This window comes from Eptesicus fuscus, chromosome 9 (genome assembly GCF_027574615.1).
Source record: "Eptesicus fuscus isolate TK198812 chromosome 9, DD_ASM_mEF_20220401, whole genome shotgun sequence".
NCBI lineage: Eukaryota > Metazoa > Chordata > Mammalia > Chiroptera > Vespertilionidae > Eptesicus > Eptesicus fuscus.
In genome coordinates, this window is record NC_072481.1 from 97,278,347 (window position 1) to 97,296,787 (window position 18,441).

The 18,441-nt window shown below is 42.6% G+C and overlaps 1 pseudogene; it reads right to left on the reverse strand.

Moving 5' to 3' along the window:
• Nucleotides 1-8,294: 8,294 nt before the first annotated feature.
• On the reverse strand, nt 8,295-16,812 carry LOC129150333 (60S ribosomal protein L10-like; annotated as a pseudogene).
• Between the last annotated feature and the right edge of the window lie 1,629 nt (nt 16,813-18,441).

Genomic DNA, 18,441 nt, shown 5'->3' on the forward strand with positions numbered 1-18,441 from the left:
TGGAAAAAAATATCTTAGGGTGAGGATTAACAAAAATAAAAAAATTAACTTAAGTACAGCTTAGCTGTGTGTTTCTGTCCTACCAGGTTGGTCAAAGTTGCTGTCATCTGAACCCATAACCAAAACTTGAGGTTCCATTTTTCAAAATAACTACTGTCAGAAGGCCACAGTTCCTTCTTCATCGGGCTGCTTGAGTGTCCTTATGATACAAGCAACCACTTTTTCCCAGAGGACATGATTCAAGAGACAGCAAGTAGGAAGCAGCAAGTCTCAAGCCACAAACCATCATCTCTGCTCTATTTTTTTCATTAGAAGTGAGTCACTAAACCTACACTCTAGGAAAGCTCCACTTCTTAAGGGAGAAATATCAAAGAATTTGGGATACATTTTAAAACAAGCACAGTGAGTTATCAAACTTCTTTTATTTTTGTCCATCTGATAGGAGGACATGGTATCTTCTCTGTTGTTGCTGTTTTTTTAATGAAACATTGGTTTGTTATAAGGAAACAATTGTGTCTATAGCCACACATATTTTGTAATTTTACAATGATGGTTCTAGAGGGTATTAACCTAAGTGAAATAGGTCAGATAGAAAAAGACAAATACCATATAATTTCACTTATATGTGGAATCTAAAGATCAATATAAGTGAACAAACAAAATAGAAACAAACTCACAAATACAGATAATAGACTGATGGTTGCCAGAGGGGAGAGGGATTAGGAGACTAAGAGATAAAGGTGAAGGAATTAAACACTACAAATTGTTACTAACAAAACTAGAGGCCCGGTGCATGAAATTCGTGCACAGGGGCAGGGTCCCTCAGCCCGGCCTGCACCCTCTCCAATCCAGGACCCCTCAGGGGATGTCTGACTGCCGGTTGATGCCTACACTTTTAACAGATGACAGCTCCATTGTTGTTTCTTTCTTTTCATACTTAAACCCATTGGAATTAGTAGGTACTCAAAGTGTGTATACATTTTGGGGGGACACTCTGTATATGTCTAGTCAGCGGTGAAAGGAACCAGCAGTTTGGAACCTCCAGACAGGGAACCTCGATCACTCCTCGCATGTCTCCCAACTCTACTTTCCACCTTCGCGGGCAGGGGGAGAATCAATGTTTTCTCTCATTCACTCGGAAAAGCATGTCCTGTCACCCACTGCCTGGCCGGAGCATGCTAGGCTCCCGAGCAAGTGAGGCTCAATCAGGGCAGCCTTTGCTCATGGGTTCTGGCACCTCAAGTGCACATTCCTCCTCTGCAGTCACCCTGACTCTCCCGCTGTTTCACTGAGAGGATGGACCTCCTCACTACCTCTGAGTTCCCGACCTCGAACACTGACTGAAGGCACCTCAGCGAGGGCCACCCCGTGCCCACCAGGTGTGTCTGTCCACACCTGCTTCCACCTCAGCACCTGCGTTAGCCCCACAGTGCTGATCTTGTTGACACACTGGACTCTGTGGGAACAGGGTGTCACCACTTTGCCCTCTCACTGTCATCTCACAGGCGCCCACCCTGAGCACCCAGACACGCTCCAAAGGATGTGAGCATGCCAGAGGGGATGTGTGCACGTCATGTGGGGGACATAGGCATGCTGGGGTAGATGGAAGTGCATTGGAGGTGCGGGGGTAACGTGCGCACACCGTGGTCTGGGACTGTTGCGGGCGTGCATGGGTGACAGTGCGCTAGGGGACATTCACACATGAGCAGAGGGGGGAGGGGGAGAAGAGGTGCACACTGGAGGCCTGTGCCTGCACAGATCTGCAAATCCACACGGCACAGCCAGGAGGACATCAATCTGGCCCACCATGGTGGCTGTCCCTGCAATTGTGCACCTTCTGAGCCAGGAGAAGGGACTGGCACAGCCGCACCTCAGTGCTGATGGCCCGCAGGCATTGCTTCAGCTCGACCTGCAGGCTCTGCTTGGTGCCGCTCACAGCTGCCACTGCCAAGTGGGGAATACAGGCCACCACCCACCGGGCTCCACCAGGCTCTGCCTCCCCTGCCTCCCCTGCCTCCCCTGCCCTTGTCCCTGCTGCCGCTTGCCCAGGGCCCAGCAGAGCACTCACAGCCACTGCCACCACCATGTGGGGATTACAGGCCACCCTCTGCATGGCCCGCCTTTTCCGCTCTCTGTCCTCACTGCTGCAAGTCCCCGCCCACCTGAGCCTGCTGCACAGGCAGCCTGCTGAACGATTGTTAAGTGACGGTGTCCCAGACAATTTGCATATTCCTCTATTATTAGTATAGATAATCATGGGATATAAAGTACAGCTTAGGGAATATTTTCAATAATCTACACTAATAAAAGAGAAACATGCAAATTGACCATCACTCTGCTACACCCACCCACCAGCCAATCAGAAGCGAGTATGCAAATTATCCAACAAAGATTTCGATGGCCACAGAGCTGGAGCAAGCAGGAGGCTTGGGTTGCGCTCAGTGATGGAGGAAGCCAAGCTTCCCACCTGCCCTGGCTGGCCCTGGCTTCCCTCAAGACTACAATGTTTCAATTATAGAAGATAAATAAATCCCAGATACCTTCTTCCAGCCATCCCTGGCCTCCCCTCAAGGAGGCACTGAAAAAAAAAAAAAGGAAAAAAAGGAGGGGCTAGGAGCCTAGATCGCCTGGGGGTGTGGCCAGCCTGAAAACAGCCCTCAGCTCCTCACCCAGGCTGGCCACACTCCCATGGGGTGAGGGTCCTCACTGGTGGGCTTGGCCAGCCTACAAACAGCCATCAACCCCTCACCCAGGGTGGCCAGGCACCCCAGCGGGACACCCCCCCACCCTGAAGGGGCTGTACCCAGCCTGAAAACAGCCCTCAGCCCCTCACCCAGCCTGCAAACCACCACAGGCCCCTCGCCCAGGCCGACCCATGCCCCAAGGAAACCCCCACCCTGATCCGGGACACCCTTCAGGGAAAACCAGCTGGCCCCCACCTGTGCACCAGGCCTCTATCTATACTAATAAGAGGGTAATAAGCTAATTAGACTGGGAGACCTTCCAGGAGACCTTCCAGACATTCTTCTGGACAAAGCCATGGTGGTGGGGCCTAGGTAGAGGCAGTTTAGAGACCCAGAAGGGAGGGCAGTTGTGGGTGACCAGGGTGGTGGGGGGTGGGGCCATTGGGGGTAAGCAGACCAGCAGGGGAGCCAGATGGGGGTGAGCAGGCCATCATTGGGGGTCAATTGGAGGTGATCAGGACCGCGGGGGGGCAGTTTGGAATGAGCAGGCCAGCAGGGGAGGCAGTTGGGGGTGAGCATTCTGGCACAAGCGGAAGTTTGGGGTGATCAGCATGGCAGGGGGAGGCATTTGGAGGCAAGCAGGCCAGCAGGCAGAGTGGTTAGGGGCAATCAGGCAGGTAGGCAGGCAGGTGAGCAGTTAGGAGCCAGCAGTCCCGGATTGTGAGAGGGATGTCCGACTGCTGGTTTAGGCCCGATCACTGTAAACCAGCAGTAGGACATCCTTTGAGGGGTCCCAGATTGGAGAGGGTGCAGGCCGGGCTGAGGGACACCCCCCACTCCATGCATGATTTTGTGCACCAGGCCTCTAGTATTGTAATAATTGCACAGGACCAGGTGGGTACTTGAAATATAGGGGTGGTGGGGGGTAAATACTTGGAAATTATATGCTTGTTCTGTGGTTTTAATATGCATTTCCTTGTTATGAGTGAGGGTGAATATCTTTTTAAAAATTAACTATTTGTATTTCTTTTCTATTATATTTATTGTTGCTTTGGTCTTTAATAATATGCAGTAGGTATCTTTTTAAATAAACTTTATTTTTAAAAGTTTTTTTAAATATATTTTTTATTAATTTCAGAGAGGAAGGAAGAGGGAGAAAGAGATAGAAACATCAATGATGAGAGAGAATCATTGACTGGCTGCCCCCTTCATGCTCCCCACTGGGGATCAAGCCTGAAACTTGGGCATGTGCCCTTGACTGGAATTGAACATGGGACCCTTTAGTCCGCAGGTCAAGGCTCTATCCACTGAGCCAAACCAGCTAGGATTTAAAACAGTTTAAATTAGATTAATGGAAAATATTGAGATCATATAGAGATTTTCCATATATTCCCTCACCCATTATCCCCTATTGTACATATCTAATATTAGTATTGTACATTTATTATAATTAATTATCTGATGTTGATACACTATTATTAACTAAAGTTCCTTCCCTATTCACATTATCTTACCTTTTATTTGATGTCCTTTTCTCTTCCAGGATTCTACCTTAGGGTACCACATTACATTTACTGGTCATCTCTCCCTTAGTCTCCTTTGGCTTTAACAGTTTCTCATAAGGTCCTAGTTTTTGATGGTCTTGATAGTTTTGAGAAGTACTGGTCAAGAAGTTTATAAGATACCATCTCTGTTGAAATCTGTCTTAAATTTTTCTCATGAGTAGAGTGGGACTATAGATTTTTAAGAAAACCACAAATGCAAAATGTCATTTTTATTATATCACTAGCGTTCCCATTGCAGGAAAAGTCCTGCAATAGGGTTTCCTGCTGCACTCTACCCTGCCCCGCCTGCTCTCCTCCCTTCTCCCCTGCCCCGCCTTCTCCACCAGCCCACCTGCTTTTCTCCCTTCTCCCCCCCGCCCCGCCCCGCCTTCTCCACCAGCCCTCCTGCTTTTCTCCCTTCTCCACCAGCCCGCCTGCTCTCCTTCCTTCTCCCCCAGACCCGCCTCCACTCCTCCCTTCTCCTCCCCGCAACTTGATTGCTTCTTGGCAGCTTTGCTCCCTTCTGCAGCTCTTGGCTTCTTTCCACGCTGTCTTTATATGCAAATTAGCCGCCATCTTGGTTGGGGTAATTTGCCTACTCATCCTGATTGGTTGGCGGGCATGGCTTGGCTGGTGGGCATGGCTTGGCTGGTGGGTGTGGCTTGGGCATAGCGAAGGTGCGGTCAATTTGCATATTTGTCTATTATTAGGTAGGATATCAAAATACATGCAATTAGTAGAAACCAAGATGGCGGCATAGGTAATCACCTATACTTGCTGCCTCTCACAACCACATCAAAACCACAACTAAATGGCAGAACAACTACCACCCAGAACCATGGGAAAGCTGGCTGAGTGGAAGTTCCACAACTAGAGAGGTGAAGAAAGCTCATTGAGACTGGTAAGAGGTGCGGAGGCGTGGAAAGTGCTGCACCTGGATATGATGCTTTTTAAACCGGGAGAGAGATACAAGCTCCCACTTGCTCTGAACTCCAGTTCCAGGCGAGACTCTGGGTACCCAGACACATACGGGGAGAAACTGGACTGTCTGGCATCGGGACAAGAACATAAGGGCGGCTCACTCTTAGAGGTGCGTGCAGCTATCATTGATCCGGCATAGGGGCGCGGGACGCAGAGAACCAGGAACTTCTCTGGTTCAGAGCAGCTATTGCTGTTTGCTCTGCCCTGGTGATTCCCAGAGACTCTGCCCCACCCAAATTACAAACACACCCAAGCTGTGACCAGCGGCTTTTGAATGGCCTGTTCTTTTGCCTAAAACAAACTGCAGCTAGGTCAGAGAGTCCCAGAGATTCCAAAAGAAGGCCCACTACCTGGCAGCAACAGCGGCCTTGCTTCATAGCTGGTCCTCGTCTGGGCACTTCCAAACCCCATACAAAGAGGAGGAAACTGCAGATGTCTCTGTAGCTCCTGCTGGGCAGCTCCAGACAGTGGCTGACCTTGCACCTCCTTGGAGATCCAAGTGCCAGTGTACCCAGTGGTCAGAGTGAGACCATACCAGATTACAACTCTTCACATCCATAAGAGACACACTCAAGGGGCAGACTCAGTGAGCACCAAAGCCCCACTGAAGCAAGTCCTGCCCCATAAGGGTGTCTCCTGCACAACAGATCTTCCAGTGTAGACACAGCTGGTCATCACAGCTAATTGGCTTGCAGGTCAATTCCTCCCAGTGATACCAATAGCAATCAAGGGTTAACTACAACTAGACAGTGCAAATAGCCCACAAAGGAGTGCACCAAGAGCATCCACCTCAGGTGACTGGGGAGGCTGAGCCACGGGCCCTATAGGACACCTACCACACAAGGCCACTCTATCAACTCAAGGAGACTTAGCCTCTATCCAGTACATAGAAACAAACACAGGGAAGCAGCCAAAATGTGCAGACAAAGAAACAATTCACAAATAAAAAAAATGGATCAAAGCAAAATACTGGATATAGAGTTTAAAACCACGGTTATAAGGTTACTCAAGAATCTTCTAGAAACCTCTGAGAAATTTAGTGAGACCCTCAAGGATATGAAAAAGGACCAATCAGAAATTAAGCATACACTGACTGAAATAAAGAACAATATACAGAGATCCAACAGCAGACTAGAGGATCCCAAGAATCAAGTCAAAGATTTAAAATATGAAGAAGCAAAAAACACCTAACCAGAATAGCAAAAAGAAAAAAGAATCCAAAAATATGAAGATAGTGTAAGGAGCCTCTGGGACAACTTCAAGAGTACCAACATCCAAATTACAGGGGTGCCAGAAGAAGAGAGAGAGCAAGATATTGAAAACACATTTGAAGAAATAAGGACAGAAAACTTCCCCCACCTGGTGAAAGAAATAGACTTATTAGTCCAGGAAGCACAGAGAACCCCAAACAAGAGGAATCTAAAGAGGGCCACACCAAGACACATAATAATTAAAATGCCAAGGGCAAAAGACAAAGAGAGAATCTTAAATCAACAAGAGAAAAACAGTTAGTTACCTAAAAGGGAGTACCCATATGACTGTCAGCTGATTTCTCAACAGAAACTATGTAGGCCAGGAGGGAGTGGCAAGAAATATCCAAAGTGATGAACATCAAGACCCTACAACCAAGATTACTCTACCAATTATTATTCAGAATTGAAGGTCAGATAAAGAGCTTCACAGACAAGAAAAAACTAAAGAAGTTCATCACCACCAAACCAGTATTATATGAAATGCAGAAGTGTATTCTCTAAGAAGAGGAAGAAAAAGGTAAAGATAAAATTATGAACAACAAAGTGACAACAAATACATATCTATCAACAAGTGAATCTAAAAATCAAGTGAATAAAAAATCTGAAGAACAGAATAAACTGGTGAATATTATAGAATCAGGGGCATAGAAAGGGAGTGGACGGACAATTCTTGGGGAGAAGGGGGTGTGGGGAGTGAGGGAAGAGATTAGATAAAAATCTTACACATATGGAAGAGGAGGGGAGATATGGGGGGGGAAAGAGGAACAATTATAATAATCTGTACAATAAAGATTTATTTTTAAAAAATACATGCAATCAGCATGACTTACCACTGTTGACATTGACCTCAACAACCTGGCTGAGATGGCGTTCCTCAAGATTTCCTGGCAAATGACACTGTTAAGTTACTCCTTTCGACAATTTACTCTTTGGAAAGAACTTTCTATTTGCAGCCCACACTTAAGGAGTAGGGATTTATGCTTTCCTTCTTTAAGAGTGGAGTATTTTCATAAATAATTTAGAGTTTTAGTATAAGGAAAAATTTTCTCTACTTCCTTATTTATTTATTTATTTATTTATTTAACAATTTATGTCTGTATAGACTCAGGTATTATTTAATACTTTGGATTATATTGTAATAATACTTTATATTGCACTCCACTTATTCTAGCTTTGACCATTTGGAGGTCCTTAAGTTGGTTCCTGTGTCTCTTTGACACAGCCTATCCAATAATGTAGGATTTGAGGGAAGAAAGTGAAGTACTCAGTTACTTTCTGACACTACAAGGTGCTCCTGGCTCATCCTGCTTGTTTCACACCCTGTCCTAGAATCAGCCATTTCTCCAAGGAGTCATGATTCATTTTATTGGACAATGGTATTAAAAAACAAGATCTTGGCACTTAGTTGTGCTACTTGCTACTGGAATATAATGTATTTTAGGCCCTTACAGATGACAGATTAAATAAATATATCTGTATATATTAACCATGTACATACATATATCCACAAATATAGTTGATCCTTAAAAAACAGGGCTTGCATTTTACAGGTCCACTTGTAGGAGGATTTTTTCCCCCTAAAAATGTATTTTTTCTTTCTTATGATTTTCTTGATTACATTTTCTTTACTTTGGCTAACTTTATTGTAAGAATACAGTAGATAATATACATAACATGCAAAATATGTGTTAATTATGGATGTTATCACTAAGGTTTTCAGTCAACAGTAAGCTATTAACTTTTTAAGGAGTCAAAAGTTATATGCAGATTTTTTTTTTTTACAGGAGGTAAGATTTATTGGTGAGTGTAAGGTGGGGACAGCATGGAGACTCTCATGAGTGAAGGGCCCATCATTTGCCCAGGGAACCACAATTAGGGATGTATTTGATCTCACAGCCATCTGGGATGAGCCACTCTTCAGCCACTGTGTCTTCAAACTCATCCACATTAAACTTAGTCAAACCCCACTTCTTGGAGCTGCGGGCCTTCTGTTGGCCAGGGAACTTGAATTTAGCTCTCTGTAGGGCCTCAATCACATGCTCCTGTTATGCAGCTTGGTGTGGATGGACATGATGATTTGGCCAATGTGGACCCTGGTCACTGTGCCCTGGGGTTTTGAGAGGCACCTGCCATACCTATCTTGAGCCTGTCAGCGCCAGCGCAGGACAACGCCTTGTTGATGTGGCTGATGTGGAAGGGTGTAGCCTCACTCAGATGGGAAAGCCATCTTTGCCTCAGCTTCTCACCATGTAGTTAGCACAAATATGGGCAGTTCCAGGGCTTTGGAGGAGAGCTGTTCATATTCATCTGACATCATGTGGCCACAAAGTGGAAACTCATCCACTTTTGCCTTCTTCTGCCCCGGGTCAAAGATGAGGATCTTAGCATCAGGGACACCCCGGCAGAAGGGAGCCTTTGGGTATGGCTGTTCTGACGATACCGGTCACACCTGCGGGGCAGCACCAGGATCTTCAATGGCATGCAGAAGGGAAAGAGCTATATGCAAATTTTTAACTGGAGGGCAGGTACCCCTAACTTGTGTTGTTCAAGGGTCAACTGTATTTTTATATGCAACCACCTGTACTGTATCTTCTTAAGATAAACATGTTTTCATACTGTTGCCTTCAACTCTAATTTACTACCACATGGTCCATTCTGACCTCCTGACTTTATCCATAAACTCTCAGTCCAAAAGTGCAAAACCTGTCTTCTAACACCTGATATTCATTTGCTTAACTGTCTAATTCTGGTGTACACATATAGCAGTGTCAGAATTGTTAACACATACCCAGAGGAAACAATTTTATCAACTGCAATAGTGTTTTGTGCAGTTCCTTTTGCCTTTACTCTGATAGGCTTCACTTATTTCCAAAGTTACTCAGGTCCATAGCATTTCTCCCATCTCATTCAGTGAGGGTGTTGCACACATTTATAAATGCAGTTAGATTATTTTGTCACTGTCTCAATTCCTTCCTGGAAATGAGTTTTGTTTTTTACTCTGTAGGCATTAAGCTTCTCTCTTTGTTCTACAAGTTCTATGGTTTAAAAACATGTATAATGTCATGTATCCACCATTATAGTATCATATTGAATAGTTCACGGCCCTAAAAATTCTCTGTGCTTTATTTATTCAACCCTCAGTTGCTCCCCTCAAACCTTTGGCATCCACTGATCTTTTCATTATCTCTATAGTTTTGTTGATATTATTGTTTTCAGAAGGTCATATAGTTGGAATTCTACAGTATGGGGTGTTTTCAGACTGGCTTCTCTTACTAATATGCATTTAATATTCACTCATATCTTCTTGTGGCTTGATAGCTCATTTCTTTTTATTGTTGAATAATATTCTGTTGTCTGGAATCACCACAAAAGTTATCTATTGAATGATAATATGGTTGTATTCATCGCTAGTGATTTTGAATAAAACTTCTACAAACATTTTTATGCAGGTTTTTGTTTGACCATAAAATTTCAACTGAATTTGGTAAATCCTAGGTGCACCATTGCTAGATTCTGTGGCTAACTCTGCTTAGCTTTGTGAGAAGCTACCACTCTGTCTTCCAAAATGGATGTCCACACAGATTCTTTTTTGCATCTGTACTTTGAGAGGTTTCTTAACACTATTCACCATGTTAGTGATTAAACTTTCCATGGCATCACTTGTGCTGATTGCTGTAACCAATGAAATAATTTATTGTACTTTTCAGTTATACTCAATTATTCAGAAGACTCTTCTTTATATATCTTTTCCTAATTTATATAATATCTCAATAACATTCTGTTCTTATTAAGGACATTTCTTTTTTTCCCTTTATATTGAAGGTACTAAATTGCTAAATAACTTTCCAAAGTTGTCTTCTATTTGCCATGATATGTCATTTTCAGATGTCTGATCTTCATTTGAGTCTTCAAGATGATAATTTCTTTATTTTTTCTTGTGAATGAAAGAGATTTGTGCTGCTAATTTGTGCTGCTAGGAATGCTTTAATTATTTTTAGCCTCACTCTCTAGATCTTCAGCTGGATAACAAGTATATATATATCCAGTGTCTAGACCAAACTCTAATGTTAGGCCTGCAATTTTTAACCATGCATTAGTTGGTATTAAAGGATCTCCCTGAAGCTCTCTACTGATTCTGTCACTTCTTGTGCAGTAAATTCTCCAAAATCTACAGTTCTCAATAAAGATTACTACCAGGCTTCTTTGCTTTGTCTCCACTTCTCCATATTATGTTTCACATGTTGAAATTATAACTCTCCAAAATCAGAATCCTACCACAGCTCTAATCCAGTTGTTTTCCTGGACTGTGTTCTCTCAATACAGAAAGTAGTTTAGCATGGGGAGCAGCAAAGGTGGGGCCATGAAGGTTAGTTTTCTGTAAGGAGAACAAGAAAAATATTCTGACACCAACATCCATTCATAAAGAAGCAACTGACTTCTGTTTGTATAAAAGCTATGATTTCTGAACTGGAAGGCAGAAAAGAATTACAAGACTCACCATCAAGTGCATGCTTAGGGGATATATCTTATATTCTATAATTTATATAATATGTGAAGTAAGATTTTGTTTTTTCTTATTAATTCTCACATATTTTCATGGGATTTGGGAAAGATTGCATCCAGGCTCCTGCTCAGATGCCATTTGAAAGTAGATGTCCATAAAATTATTTTTTGTCTCCCTTTTATTTCTAAAAAAATTACAATATCCAAATTAGAAAAGAAATTTTAACAACATTCTCTAAATATTTACCTGAGTTAATGTTATAAAATATACATTTTTAAATATGTTAAAAAGTTTCCTCTTAAATATGTGTCTGCCTAAATATTTTTCACAGCATCTAAAAGTGTGTATTTTGATGTTACTATTGGAAATGCATGTGTTTATCATTTCTTTCCTTCCAGTTTGCTTTCCTGTCACTCTGGAGAGACCAGTTTCATTTTCAAACTAGAAGAGGCATGTAGTAATGAGAAAATATAAATGTATAAAAATTGAGATGCAGAAAGGATTCAAACTCTAAGTAGAAAGTAAGAAATATTTGTGTGTCAGTGGTCAGCATGAACAGCAGTGAGATTTCTAGGCAGGCGAAGTTGAAGTTTAAGGAAAAGTAACTGACTCACAGTGAGTTAGGAATTGAAAATAATTAGCAGATGATTAATAACAAAGGGTCACAGTCATCCTATTGGTGAAAGGTGAATCTGCTGTTAAGGCAGGGTTTTCTCCAGCCAGAGCTCTCCTGAGTCCTTGTTTCTCTAAGTACTAACTTGGGAGGGCAGTAACTTTAACCAAATACAGGCCAAATACTACAGCAGGTCAAGGAAGAAGAAGCAAGGAAACCATGGCCATATGAGTTTATTTCAATTCAGGTATTTTCTGTGTGACTAATGTGTTTATACCAGTCCCCATGATAGCACAGGAAGGAATATAAATAGTAAACCCAGAGCCCACCTTGAAAGAAAAAAAAAACACATTTAAAGAACTATCCATAATACAAACATTTGAAGAACTATCCACAGTGCACAAGGAAAATGACATTCTTGTAAGCAGAGGTACAAAGCAGAAAAAAAGACATTGGATTCTGCTTGAAGCATTCAGAAAAATCTCCACAGATAAAGTGGCATTTGAATTATATCTTAAAGGTCCCTTTTTTGGGACTGTTGAAAAGTGGGTTGTTGGCAGAAGGCATTTCAGATGGCTAAATGATGGATCTATGCAAAGGCTCAGTGTAATCAAAGTTGGTAAAAGAGAGATGATTAAAAGCCAGACCCTGCAGTTGGGCGACACCTCAGAAAGGAGGCTGACTCATCCTGACCTGAGACCTCAGGGAGCAGGCACTGCCTTCCCACTCTCCCTGGTTCTTTGAAAATATTTAAAATAACCAATCTTTACTTAGGCTCATCAAGAGAAAAAAAGAGAGCACTCTAATAAAATTATAAATGAAAGGGGAGATGTTACAACTGATACCACAGAAATACAGACTACTATAAATAATTTTACACTAACAGATTGGACAACCTGGAGGAAATGGATAAATTCCTGGAAACATACAATCTTCCAAGACAGAATCATGTTTAATAGATAAATTGAACAGACTGAAGACTCATTAGGAGATTTAAAAAGTAATCAAAACCTCCCACAAACAAAAGTCCAGGGCTAGACTGCTTCCCTGGTCTACCAAACACTAAAAGAGGAATTAACACCAATCTTTCTCATATCTTCCAGCAAGAAAGATGAGGATGAAGCTCTTCCAGATGCATTTTACCAGGCCAGCATTACCCCAATCCCAAAACTAGACAAAGATGCCAAAGGAAAGGAAAATGCAGGCCAATATCTCTGATGAACAGAGATGCAAACATTCTAGATTTTTTTCCTATGTTATATTCTAGGAGTTTTATAGTTTTCCATTTTGCATTTGGATCTGTGGTCCCTTTTGAGTTGATTTTTCTGAAGTATGTAATCTCTGTGTCTGGACTGATTTTTTTGCAGGTGGATGTCCAGTTGTTCCAGGACCATTTGTTGAAAAGACTTTCTTTGCTCCATTGTATTGCCTTTATTCCCTTGTTAAAGATCAATTGACAATATTTATGGGTGTCTATTTCTGAGCTCTCCATTCTGTTCCATGGATCTGTTTGTATATTCTCTCACCAATACAGTTTCAATTGCTGTAGCTTTATGGTAAGTCTAGAAGTTGGATAGTGTCAGTCCTTCCAACTTTGTTCTCCTTCAATATTATATGTATCTTCATATCAACTTTCAAATCAGTTTGTATATATCCATAAAATAATTTGCTGCAATTTTGATGGAGATCTCATTGAATCTATAGATGATGGGAGGCATCTTAACAACATTGAGTCTTCCTAATCATAACATCGAATATCTCTCCATTTATTTAGTTCTTCTTTGATTTTATCCATCATAGTGTTGTAGTCCTCCTCATATAGATCTTGCACATATTTTGTTAGATTTATACCTAAGTATTTTACTTTTTGAATGGTAATTATGTAAAAACTGTTGTATCTTTCAAATTTTGAAACATAAATGTATTCAATATCCTAAGTTTTAAATTAAAATAACAAAAGTGGAAGCAATGTGAGGAAATGATGACAGAAATGAATATTGAGGGGCAGACCCAGCTCCCAACCTGCCTTGCTCAACACTGCTGGTGCCATCCTCCATGGGGCTTCTTGAAGGTCCAGTCTTGCCCCGCTCACCCCACCCCACCTTGCTTTTGTCACTGATATTATACTTGAGGGACCTTTTATTTTCTTTCCTGTATCACCAAATAGAGTATAATGTCCTTAAGGGCAGGCACTATTTCTTCAACCTCTGTTGATGACCAGCACTGATGACAGAAACACACATATGGTAGGAGCTCTAAAAATATTTTTGATAGTTTAAATATAAACAATATCCATAATGATCCTAAGCCACTCTAAGACATCAATATTAATATTACATGGTCACCGAGAAGTGCCACAGAGTCTGTGGTTTTGGTTTGGCAGTGCAGCTTCAGACCCCTCACCATGTCCAGCTTTTGTTTCCTAACGAAGTCTCATACATTTATTTCTCATTTCTTTCATTCTTGTGGCCTCAGGAGCAGCCGGAGGATGACTGACTGCTCAGGATTAGCATGAGGACCCTATAAAGCTCCATAAAATCAAAACAAACTTTATAGCTTTAAAATATGGGTTAGAAAAATTAATAAAAATGTAAATAGGTATGACTTTAAAAGAGCAAACATTGCAACATGGAACAGACCTACAGAAACAGTGCATCCCAGCTATAAAAATGTTTTTATAGAGGGAGGGCAAATATCTGCCAACATAATTTAAAGTTTCTCACATGTAAAACAAACTTCAAATGTCAAAACCAAACTTTATCTGAAAGCTTATTGCTATACTTAAAGCCATCTTCTGAAATGACTTTCCATAAAATATATACAGCATTTCCACATTTCTTCTCTATTTTTCTGTAGAACAAATTCTCAGTTGACATATTTTAGTTTTTCCAGAGTCATCTGGCTGTATACTTTGCAAGAAAGGGAAAAAGGAATACAAAGAAACAAAGAAAAATAAATTATTTTATATACAAACACTAGAGGCCCGGTGCAAGAAATTTGTGCATGGGGGGGGATCCCCTCAGCCCAGCCTGCACCCTCTCCAATCTGGGACCCCTTGGGGGATGTCTGACTGCCAGGCCTAAACCGGCAGTTGGACATCCCTCTCACAATCCTGGACCACTGGCTCCTAATCGCTCACCTGCCTGCCTTCCTGGTAACCCCTAACTGCCCTCCCGCCCCCGCTGGCCTATTCACCCCTTACTGCCCCTCCTGCTGGCCTGGTCACCCCCAACTGCCCCCCTCTGCCGGCCTGGTCACCCCCAACTGCGACCCCGCCAGCCTAGTCAATCCTCACTGCCTGCCCCCCGCCAGCCTAATTGCTCCCAACTGCCCTCCATGCCAGCCTGGTTGCCCTCAACTGCCCCCCCACCAGCCTGGTCACCCCTCATGGCCTCCCCCCGCTCTGGCCTGGTTGCCCCATGCAGCCTGATGTTCAGTCATTTGGTCGTCCCTCACTAACCCCCCTGCCGGCCTGTTCATAGGCAGCCATCTTGTGAGGGTGTGAGGGTTAATTTGCATATTACCTCTTTATTATATAGGATTAGGAAATTGTATCTTTTCAACTTTCCAAGTTACTTTAAAATTGAGAGGATACCTCCATCCAAACTGAGGCCCCTTTTCTCACATTTTGTTTAACGTGCAAATACATTGGCTGTGATAACAGATCTACAGATATTTACATTTTCAATTTGGAATTAGCAAGTTTTAAACACTTTCTGAAGCTACAGTGAATAAAGAATGAGTGTCTTTCCTGCAGGTCATATTTCAGAAGAGAAGCCTAGTGACCCGGGGCAAAGTCAATGATTCCTCCCTACTATCTGCTGAGGAAGCTTGGTGAAAGCAGATGCCCGGGCGCCTCCTCCAGGAAGGCTCAGGACCTACTGAGAAACTGCTTTATGTTGAACTCCCACACCCTAGCAGAAATGGCAGGGTGTCATTGGTAATGCAGTAAGATATTTGGTGCTTCTTTGACATTAAAATAAAGAGTTAGCCTCTTTAACTTTTTCAAGTGGAAGACACACATTTCCCCAGGCCTCTCCTGGTAAGGGCTTCCAAAAATGTTTGTACAAACAAGCTGGAAGGAAGGGGATCCCCTGCTGAGTTCCTCTTGTCTTAAACTTGTAGGTCACTGGGAAGTGTGTGTATAAGTCAGAGCCTTAGGCATTAGCCTCATTGGGGAGGCTTCATTTAGGAAGCAGACTTTTTAGCTTTACCCACCTATTTAAGAGTCTCCGGAATATGCATTTTCAACCAATCACCCTCAGTTATCCTCATGCTGGTTAAATGATGGAGACACCAACCTGTGCAAGGAGGAGAAGCCTGGAGAAGCTGGCAGCAGCCAGGGAGGGGGCTAGAGCCTCATGCTAATCCTGAGCAGTGTCAGTCATCCTCTGGCTGCTCCTGAGCCCACTAGCATGAAAGAAATGAGAAATACATGTATGAGACGATGTTAGAAAACAAAAGCATGGCATGGTGAGGGGCCTGAAACTGCACTGCCATACCAAACCCACAGAGTCTGTGGCACTTTCCCAGATGAAGAATGTTTAATGGGGTTTCACTGTCTGGAATTCATCACACACTTCTCAGCACAGTGCTTTCCATCACATTCCGCCCCCCCCCCCCAATACTTTCTAGTGCTGTCTCCCACCCATTTCTTTACATACCCACAAACAAACCCCGCCCAGCACCCCTGTTCCCTTGCCTATGCTGTCCTTGGCAGCACCTGCTTGATCCTGTCTGAAATGCTAGATTCTTCATTAATGTTTCTGATGTCACTTCTTTCCAAATCCTCATTCCCTCTTAGGAGGATTGTCACCGTCGGTCTCGGGTTCTGGTTATTTTCATGCACACTAATTTATCCCTCTGCCTGGGCTGAGGGCTACCTGAGAATGTGTTCTGTGTTCTCATCATCACTGAATTCCTGTCTGGAAGTTTAAAGATCAGTATGCATTTTGCAGATGCTCAATAAATATGCATTGAACTACAATGGACTCGGTAAATCTTAAAGTCAAATATGCTGTGCATAACGAAAAATAGTGTATTAACTTCAAAACTGTCCAGCTTAATGAAAGCATGAATAAGACACCAAAAATCTCATTGAAATATGAGGAACTTGTACTGCTTACTCACCTCCACCAGTAGGTCCCAAAGTGTGTTCCTTCTCCGGGATGCCCCGTGATTTGCAAAGCAGACTCGGTCTTTTCCCATCCACCCCATTCTGCCCTTCATCCATCAGGCACTGACAGCACAATCTAGGACTACTTGGGGAGGCAGAAACCCCAGGCAACTTGTCTCCTTGTCCAACAAAGGGCATTTCATGGAAACTGCATATTCAAGGAACCAATAAGTGTCAGATGAGAGAGTGAACAAAATGATTGATACTCCATTTCTTCATGAGAGCACTATCTGGAACAAAAAGCCTGATTATCAAACCATTGATACAAAAAAAGGAGCTGATGGCATCTTCTGATTATGAAAGAAGGCTTTCTGCAGATTTCATCCTGAAGGCTATGTTTTGGGGCCTCCGAGTCATGTACAATTACACTTGACTAACAGGCCTTCAAATCAGGGGTTGCTGATTTATAAATTAGCCAGAGTGCCATATGAAGGGATTGTTGGGCTCCCCTAGGCATTTGCCTTTGGGAGCTAAAAGACTCTGGCCTATTGGATTTGGAAGGACAAGATTCTATCAATTCAGTGTAGTCTGAGGAAATTTAGGAAACACCAAACTCCTCTGATTGGATTGCCCTTTGATTGGATTCAGAGAAGATCTTGTTAACGAAAAAAAAAAAAAAAAACCATTGAAACCTATAAAGAATTTTAGTGAGTTTATTTGAGCCAAACTGTCAACATATGCCGGGAAGCAGAACCTCAATGAATTGAGATAATGCTCCAAAGAATGGCGGGTTACATCTGTATTTATACATTGCCATCAAAGGAGGGACATAGGTGGGCTACATGAAATTCATTGGTGAGGGATTAAGGAGGTGGGATAAAGTCAAACTGTGGGAAACCCCTGGGATTGGATAAAAAGTAAAATGATGAACACATACTTAGGTGGGTACAGGAACAATTAACATGATAATGAAGAAATTTGAGGCATCTGTCCTGGAGCCCACCACATTTGGTTGTGCCCCAGGGGCTCCAGGGAAAGAGGAAGTTACAAGTTACCCAGACATCTCACAGATATGTTATCTTAGAGGCAAAAAAGGCAAATGGGCTCAGGAAAGATCTAAGTTGATCTTTTTCAGGGAAAATATCAGCTTAGGAATGACTGCCCACTATAACCTGTTTGTAGTTAAATATTTAATTTTCAGACCATCTTTTGTGGTTATTTTAGGTCTCTAAGTTTTCAAGACTGCCACACAGGCCTCCCCTGAGCTTGTCAGGTTAGCAGGTGGCTTCTTTCATTCACAATCTGTTGCCTGCAGCTAGTCATTTCTGAAGTGTCTAACCACTGGAGCTCATTAAAGACATGAGCTGTGATTGGTGTGCAAAGAACAAAGACAAGACATAAATCTTCATTCCTCTCATGAAGAACTAGTGCGTTTTCTCGATAGGCAAATATATGAAATATTGCAACGGGGAGACTCTAGTGAGGTTAAAAATATAGTTTTTACCGTTCCCTTTTTATTTTTGATATCCCTATGGCTGAAAACATACAGAAAGATGAAAATAATCTGTACCAACAACAAAGGAGGTCAATGGTTATTAAATCATTTTTGCCTATTTTATTGATCTAAACATAGGAAACAAGGAGTTTTGTCTGCCTCAGGGCAGAAACACTCAGCTCTCTTTGAAGAAATTGCTCCAACTATAAAGTTAAGAGAGAAAGAAAAGAAAACACATAGAGTCAGAAAGT